Source organism: Mobula hypostoma, chromosome 31 (genome assembly GCF_963921235.1).
Source record: "Mobula hypostoma chromosome 31, sMobHyp1.1, whole genome shotgun sequence".
NCBI classification, from domain to species: Eukaryota; Metazoa; Chordata; class Chondrichthyes; order Myliobatiformes; family Myliobatidae; genus Mobula; species Mobula hypostoma.
Window position 1 is genome coordinate 8659213 of NC_086127.1, and position 8171 is coordinate 8667383.

Below are 8171 nucleotides of genomic sequence, written 5' to 3' on the forward strand. Positions count from 1 at the left end.
CCAGCAGAGCAGGGCGGATGGTGTTGAACGCACTGGAGAAGTCAAAAAACATGACCCTCACAGTGCTCGCTGGCTTGTCCAGGCTTTTTAAAAAATATCCTTCAGGGCAAATGCCTTGAGGAGTCAACGAGAGACTATTTCGCGACCAGTGACCATAATTCCATCAGGCTGAAAATAGTTCTGCAGAAAGTTGGGGCTGGTTCACAAGTTAAGCTGTTAATTTAGTGCGGGGCCAATTTGAGAGCGATTAACTGGGGCTTTCCTCGGATTTATTGTTGATAACAGGCTGATTTTATTTTCTGGTAAATAGACATCTGGATTTCAAGCTGTGATATCCGGAGTTCAGGTAGAGCGTGTTCCAATCAGAGTGATGGGCAAAGCTGGCCAGAGTACGGAGCATTGGCTGACGAGAGATATTGAGACCCTGGTCAGGATAAAGGAGGCGTAGTATCAAATACCAAATGCTGGAGAAACCCAGCAGGTCTGGCGGCATTTAGGGAAAGTGAAAGCAAACAGTCAATGTATCTGACCGATAGTGCAGAATCTCCCGTGTTTAAAAGGAGACACAGTCCAGGCTGAGTCAGTCGGCAACAAGTGAATCCTTCAGCGAGGGTAAGAAGCGCAGGACACTGAACAGGAAAATCATGAGGGCAAAAAGAGGGCATGGTCCCCATCTATCAGGAAAAAGCAGAGGGAAATCCTCCGGGATTATATAAATATATTGCGAAAAGAGGGCATGGCACTGATCTATCACGAAAGGCAGAGGAAAATCCTCCGGGATTATATAAATATATTGTAAACACAGGGTATGGCACCGATCTATCAGGAAAGGCAGAGGAAAATGCTCCGGGATTATATGAATATATTGTACACAGAGGGTCTGGCACCGATCTATCAGGAAAGGCAGAGGAAAATGCTCCGGGATTATATGAATATATTGTAAACAGAGGGTCTGGCACCGATCTATCAGGAAAGGCAGAGGAAAATCCTCCGGGATTATATAAATATATTGTACACAGAGGGTCTGGCACCGATCTATCAGGAAAGGCAGAGGGAAATCCTCCGGGATTATATGAATATATTGTACACAGAGGGTCTGGCACCGATCTATCAGGAAAGGCAGAGGGAAATCCTCCGGGATTATATAAATATATTGTAAACAGAGGGTCTGGCACCGATCTATCAGGAAAGGCAGAGGGAAATCCTCCGGGATTATATAAATATATTGTAAACAGAGGGTCTGGCACCGATCTATCAGGAAAGGCAGAGGGAAATCCTCCGGGATTATATAAATATATTGTAAACAGAGGGTCTGGCACCGATCTATCAGGAAAGGCAGAGGGAAATCCTCCGGGATTATATAAATATATTGTAAACAGAGTGTCTGGCACCGATCTATCAGGAAAGGCAGAGGGAAATCCTCCGGGATTATATAAATATATTGTAAACAGAGGGTCTGGCACCGATCTATCAGGAAAGGCAGAGGGAAATCCTCCGGGATTATATAAATATATTGTAAACAGAGGGTCTGGCACCGATCTATCAGGAAAGGCAGAGGGAAATCCTCCGGGATTATATAAATATATTGTAAACAGAGGGTCTGGCACCGATCTATCAGGAAAGGCAGAGGGAAATCCTCCGGGATTATATAAATATATTGTAAACAGAGGGTCTGGCACCGATCTATCAGGAAAGGCAGAGGAAAATCCTCCGGGATTATATAAATATATTGTACACAGAGGGTCTGGCACCGATCTATCAGGAAAGGCAGAGGAAAATCCTCCGGGATTATATAAATATATTGTACACAGAGGGTCTGGCACCGATCTATCAGGAAAGGCAGAGGGAAATCCTCCGGGATTATATAAATATATTGTACACAGAGGGTCTGGCACCGATCTATCAGGAAAAGCAGAGGGAAATCCTCCGGGATTATATAAATATATTGTACACAGAGGGTCTGGCACCGATCTATCAGGAAAGGCAGAGGGAAATCCTCCGGGATTATATAAATATATTGTAAACAGAGGGTCTGGCACCGATCTATCAGGAAAGGCAGAGGGAAATCCTCCGGGATTATATAAATATATTGTAAACAGAGGGTCTGGCACTGATCTATCAGGAAAGGCAGAGGAAAATCCTCCGGGATTATATAAATATATTGTACACAGAGGGTCTGGCACCGATCTATCAGGAAAGGCAGAGGGAAATCCTCCGGGATTATATAAATATATTGTAAACAGAGGGTATGGCACCGATCTATCAGGAAAGGCAGAGGAAAATCCTCCGGGATTATATAAATATATTGCGGGAAACGCATGATCAAGGAGCGAATGGATCAGTCCGGCCGTCTGTGTGGAGCCCGAGGGGATGGGCGAGATTTCAACTGAATGCTTCCCACCTGAATTTAGCCCGGAGGATCGAATGGAAGCGAGGAAATTCAGGGACGAAGACGGTGCTGCCCTGAACCATGTGGCCATTGTAAACGATGAGGTGCTGTCCGCCTTACACTGCAGAGAAAATGCGTGCTGTGTATCCCCAGGGTCCGACCAAGTGCACCTACGGCATGGCGGGAAGCCAGAGAAGAAATGAATGGGACAAGGGCAGAGGTAGTTTTACTATCGCGAGTCACGTGGGGTAGTGGAGTCTGGAGGGTGGCGAACGCTGAGCCTTCAGTGACGATCGGCTACAAGGACAGGACAGGGATGAATAAATCATTAATCCTAACATTAGTGATGGGAAACTACCTGCCGGTGATTCTGAGAGACACGATCTACCAGCAGTTGGAAAGACGAGCTCCGTGCAGGAATTGCCAGCGTGAATTTCGGGCGAGTAAAACGCCTCTCGTGAATGTCGTTGTGTTGTTTGAAAAGGTGACGCAAAGGATGGACGAGGGCAGAGCGCCTCAGGTCACCTGAACACGATCCCATTATCGCCCTGGGAAAACTATCTGCCTATCCAGAGGATATCCCAACGCAGACTGGGAGACCGCTTTGCTGAACATCTACGCTCTGTCCGCCAGAGAAAGCAGGATCTCCCAGTGGCCACACATTTTAATTCCACATCCCATTCCCATTCTGACATTCTCCCTCCCCTTTCTAGATCTTTCTGTCTCTGTCTCTGGAGACAGCTTATCCACTGATGTCTACTATAAGCCTACTGACTCTCACAGCTATCTGGACTATTCCTCTTCTCACCCTGTCTCTTGCAAAAACGCCATCCCCTTCTCGCAATTCCTCCATCACCGCCGCATCTGCTCTCAGGATGAGGCTTTTCATTCTAGGACGAGGGAGATGTCTTCCTTTTTTAAAGAAAGGGGCGTCCCTTCCTCCACTATCAACTCTGCTCTTAAACGCATCTCCCCCATTCAACGTACATCTGTTCCCACTCCATCCTCCCGCCACCCCACTAAGAATAGGGATCCCCTGGTCCTCACCTACCACCCCACCAGCCTCCGGGTCCAACATATTATTCTCCGTAACTTCCGCCACCTCCAACGGGATCCCACTACTAAGCACATCTTTCCCTCCCCCCCCCCTGCATTCCGCAGGGATCGCTCCCTACGCAACTCCCTTGTCCATTCGTCCCCCCATCCCTCCCCACCGATCTCCCTCCTGGCACTTATCTGTGTAAGCAGAACAAGTGCTACACATGCCCTTGCACTTCCTCCCTCACCACCATTCAGGGCCCCAAACAGTCCTTCCAGGTGAGGCAACACTTCACCTGTGAGTCGGCTGGGGTGATATACTGCGTCCGGTGCTCCCGATGTGGCCTTTTATATATTGGTGAGACCTGACGTAGACTGGGAGACCGCTTTGCTGAACATCTACGCTCTGTCCGCCAGAGAAAGCAGGATCTCCCAGTGGCCACACATTTTATTTCCACATCTCATTCCTATTCTGACATGTCTATCCACGGCCTCCTCTACTGTAAAGATGAAGCCACACTCAGGTTGGAGGAACAACACCTTATATTCCGTCTGGGTAGCCTCCAACCTGATGGCATGAACATCGACTTCTCTAACTTCCGCTAAGGCCCCTCCTCCCCCTCGTGCCCCATCTGTTACTTATTTTTATGCACACATTCTTTCTCTCACTCTCCTTTTTCTCCCTCTGTCCCTCTGAATATACCTCTTGCCCATCCTCTGGGTCCCCCCCCCCCCACGCCGTCTTTCTTCCCGGACCTCCTGTACCATGATCCTCTCGTATCCCTTTTGCCTATCACCTGTTCAGCTCTTGGCTCCATCCCTCCCCCTCCTATCTTCTCCTATCATTTTGGATCTCCCCCTCCCCCTCCAACTGTCAAATCCCTTACTCACTCTTCCTTCAGTTAATCCTGACGAAGGGTCTCGGCCTGAAACGTCGACTGCACCTCTTCCTAGAGATGCTGCCTGACCTGCTGCGTTCACCAGCAACTTTTATGTGTGTTGCTTGAATTTCCAGCATCTGCAGAATTCCTGTTGTTTGCCTATCCAGAGATCTATGCATCTTATCATCTTGTACAACTCCATCTGGTCGCCTCACGTCCTCTTTCACTCCAAAGAGAAAACCCCCCAGCTCGCTCAACTAATCCCCATAATCCGGGCAGCATCCCGGTAAATCTCCTCTCTAAATCTTCTACATGATTCCTATAATGAACCCTACCTTGTGTTATAAATCCCCAGGGCTGACCAGATGCATCTTCTGATCCTGTGAGAAGATGAGGAAGAAAACTCGGCGACCTTGCGGAGACATTTGCTTCATCTTCAGGCAATGGTGATCTTCCAGGGGACTGAAAGGTGTCTCATGTCGAGCCATTATTTGAGGGTAGCCCAGGCAAAACAAGGAAATACAGGCCGGTGAGCCTGACACTCGCGGTGGAGACGTTATCGGAGGGGTTAATATTGGCAGCACTGCCGTGTGCGCAGTAAATCCGATCTCACAAAGCTGTTAGACTTCTTCGGAGAGGTAACCTGGAGGATCGATGTGTGTAGGGGGGTAAGCGGTGACTACACGGACTTGAGCAGGTCTTTTAACAGAGTCCTGCGTGGATGGCTACTCCGGAAATGCAGATGGCGTTGGGTTTAGGGTGTGCCAGCTAAGTGGAGACGACACACCGGCTTTATGGGAGGGAGCCGAGTGATGGTGGAAGGTTGTTTTTAGGACGGGAGGCTCACGAATTGTGGTGCCCTACGTGGATCTCTGCTGTGTACACTGTTTTTGCATCTTTGTTTATACAAATGATTTTGATGAGAATGTACAAGGCTCGGATATTAACTATGCCGATGAGTTTAAACTAGGCAGCGAGGAAGACAGAATATGGTGACCAATATGTCCGTTCAGAATAAACTTACTTTGAAGACTAGCAAAATTATCGGGTGATCCTGAGCAGCTGGGTAAGCGGACCGAGGAATGTGAAATGTCTTTCTATACGGATAAGGGAGAGCTGTTGTACTGTGGGAATCAAACCGGTGCGGGACTTGTTCAGCGAACGCTTTGGTGCCCCAGCAGTTTGCGTGTGTTCCGCTGTCGTATTCAGCCGTGGCGTTGAAGAGAAGCAGCAGGAACACTTGTGTTGGCTGGAAAGGAGAAGGTGCAGGAACGGTACGGCATAGGCAGGAGCGGCGCAGTAACATAGAACATAGAACCTTACGGCACAGTACAGGCCCTTCAGCCCAGTGACTTTATAATGTAGTCCTTGATCAATCTCACTCTTCCTTGACACATAACTCTCAATTTTCCTATCATCCATGTCCCTTTCTAAACATTTCTTAAATTACCTCAATGTATCTGCGTCTATCACCAACCCGGCAGAATGTCCAGGGGTCTACCACCCTCTTTGTAAAGAACTTCCCTCTGACACCCCCTACACTCCAGTCCATTTATCCGTTTCCGTCCTGGGAAGCAGTCCCCAGCTGTCCACTCGATCTGTGCCTCTCGTCATCTTACACACATCTATCCAGTCCCTTCTCATCCAAAGATGCGACATCAAATGCCCAGGAAGAATGAAACAAAGAGCCCGAGAGTTGTCAGTGAATGACACTCTGGAACGAAGGTTAGAAATTTCCATCGAGAGGGATGGGGGGTGGGTGGTGGGGGTTGTATATGGGAGCGAGAGCAACTGGCTGAACGCAGGAAAGTTTACACAGAGTGTGGGGTCGTTGGAGAAGGCAGACGCTGGAGTCTAGTGGAAAGACAAAACACCGGACGAAGTCAGCGGGTCAGGCAAGATGTGGAATGGTCGACAATTCCAGTATCTGCAGGGTCTCGACCCCAAACGTTAAACATTCTCTTCTCTCCAGTTCCCCAGCTGTTCGTTTTCCTTCTTTGCTTTGAAGGGACTGTGCACTCTTCAGCTGGATAGAGAAGAAGGGAAGAATGAACCGTTGGTTCTCGCCAGTATTGGGGACAATTATAATTGACATCCAAACAACACTAGACCCATGTTACACATACGGCGCGGGTTAAGAGGGAGGTTCTGAGGTCACGTGGTGCGCTGACCTTCATTGGTCAGAGATTGAGTTCCGGTGCCGCGAGGTGACGTAACTCTGTCAGACTCTGGTTAGACCGCACTTGGAGTATTGTGTTCAGCTCAGCTCGTCCCGTTATAGGAAACCTCAGCGATCAGGGATCAATGATCAACGTTTTCGCCGATACATTTACGTGTGTTCGGAAGTGGACGTAGTGTGTTGGGAAGACATGCAACAGAAACAACATTTACCGATGATAAAGCATAAACAATTATATAAATAACGTTCGTGGTTACAGTACGGATATGGAACAGAATGTGCATAAATAACACAGACACCAGCGTGTATTTACAATGTAAATAACGTGGTACAATGTGGTTTAAAGTGTTTACACTGTGGTGCAGTGACTGGAGTGATCGATAGGCTGGGTGAGGGGTGGTGGTCCTACATTGAATGGTTGATCGGAATAACTGTCTGGGGGAGGGCTGGGAAAACATTTAAAAATCCTTTAGAGAAGCTGCCGAGGAGGTTCAGCAGGATGTTGCCAGGATTATAACGCGTCCTGTGAGGGAATGTTGAACTAGCAGCGGTTTTTCTCTTCGAAGCTACGGAGCGTGATGGAGGTGTACAAGATTACAAGAGACACAGACAGGCTGGACAACAGCATCTTTTCCCCAGGGTGACAGCGGCCATTACGAAAGGACATGCATTGAAGATGAGTGGAGGAAAGTTTAGGTCAGAGTTAAGTTGTTTTTCTTTGTACACGGTCTGGTGGACTCTCAATACGCGCTGCCGGGGTGCTGGTCGTGACTGACAAAATAGGGGCATTAAAAAGATGCTTGGATAGACAGGTGGCTGTAGTGAAAATAGCAGATTATGGGCTGTGTAGGAGGGAATGGTTAGATTGATGGTAGAGTAGGTCTACATAGATGGACACAGTATCGTGGGCCGAAGGGCATGTAGTGTGCTGTACTGGTCTTTGCTGTTTGATCTACTTTGGTCGTAAAATTACCACCAGATGTGTTGAGGAAGGAGATTGAGAAAGTGTAAGGCATCAGTTTTATATCATAAATATTCAATGGGCTCGTTGGTCTAGTGGTATGATTCTCGCTTTGGGCCTGAATTTGTGAGCATGCGAGAGGGCCCGGGTTCAAATCCCGGACGAGCCCCCTGAATGATATATTTTAGAACTTCAGTCAGTGGAGCGCAGAAGATTGGGGAGGATATATTTAGATGATTACAAAATTATGAGGGTTATATATAGGTCAATGCCTGCAGGCTTTCCCCCCTCAGGTTGGGCAAGACGACAACTCGAGGTCAAAGCTTTAGAGTGGACAGTGAAATATTCAAGTGGAACGACTTCATCCAGAGGATGTGATGAGCATGGAACGAGATGCAGGTGGAACTGCAACAACTGAGAGAAGTTTGGTTAGGCATGTGGATGGGAGAGGTATGGAAGGCTATGTTCCGTGTGCAGGTGGGTGGGACTAGTCAGAAAGGCGGCATGGACTAGATAGGCCTAAGATCCTGTTTCTGTTCTGTAGTGATCCGTGACTCTATGAGGGATTTTGGCTGGCGTAGAAATGGAATGGATGGGAAGAGTTGTGAAGCTGAGTGGACAATTCCTGCTCCTACAATCTTGTGTACTTGCATTACTGAAATTCAGCTCTATCAATTGGAACAGGTGTCCTGACTGTGATACTCTCTACATTGAAGTGAGATA

The 8171-nt window shown here is 47.9% G+C and overlaps 1 non-coding gene across 1 annotated transcript; it reads left to right on the top strand.

The window, feature by feature from the left end:
• The first annotated feature begins 7529 nt into the window (after nucleotides 1–7529).
• trnap-ugg (transfer RNA proline (anticodon UGG)) lies at nucleotides 7530–7617 on the top strand. Its single transcript is given in 2 exon segments — nucleotides 7530–7565; nucleotides 7582–7617. It is a non-coding gene; the product is annotated as a tRNA-Pro (tRNA).
• The last annotated feature ends 554 nt before the right edge of the window (nucleotides 7618–8171 follow it).